Below are 907 nucleotides of genomic sequence, written 5' to 3' on the forward strand. Positions count from 1 at the left end.
AGATCTGCTGAGGATTACAACTTTTACAAGTCGTAGTGCTGTCCGATCATCTTCTGATCAAGTGAGTGTATACTACCTTTCATAAACACAATAATAATGCAAGTATGGTTTGAGTGTATTAAGTATATTGTTGTTTATATGTGTGGGTGCATTGTTACTTTCTCCTAACGTATAATTATGAAGTATTTTATACGAGATGTGTGTTATGTGTATATTTTGTTGTTATGTGTGTGAATGTATATTCACTTTCTTCTATCTTACAGATCTGATTATTTCTATATGAAATACGTGTTATGTGGGTGTGTCTCATCTGTTATATGGAAAATGTATTGATCAAGCTTGCTATACAGGTTTTGAAAATATGTATAAAAATGTATGTTTTTATCTACTAATATGTTGGGTAGAACATGAGTAGATAGTTGGTGTGTAATAAACAGATGAGAGGCCTCATTGTTGTTTTGATCCAGTGATCTAGCGGGATTTAGATGACGACCACGGACTTTTCTAGACAGTCTAGTGGAACGCTATGGTGGTTGTCGAGGCCAACACAAATAATAACCCTAATTATTACACACTAAAATAGTGTATAGTGGTAAAGGGATCGAATCCACGAAGACTGGTTCAATTTGATAACTCTATGAAAAATCTCTTTGTAAAATACTTGGAATATGACAATAAATTAAAAATGGGGGTTTTGATGTTTTGAAATACTTGAAACAAACTAGAATTAACTATGATTTAAATAGACAATTGCAACAAAAATAAGAATTTGATGTAAAATCAATAAGGGAAAGATGGTTGACTTAAAGTTTTCTCACTTTGACTTTTGATGAACATATCATTAGAATTCGATGGTGCAATACTTGTTTTAAATCCTCAATTTGGCTATAGTAATCCAAGGAGCTTG

The sequence above is a fragment of the Lactuca saligna genome, chromosome 4, assembly GCF_052625555.1.
Source record: "Lactuca saligna cultivar CGN05327 chromosome 4, ASM5262555v1, whole genome shotgun sequence".
NCBI classification, from domain to species: Eukaryota; Viridiplantae; Streptophyta; class Magnoliopsida; order Asterales; family Asteraceae; genus Lactuca; species Lactuca saligna.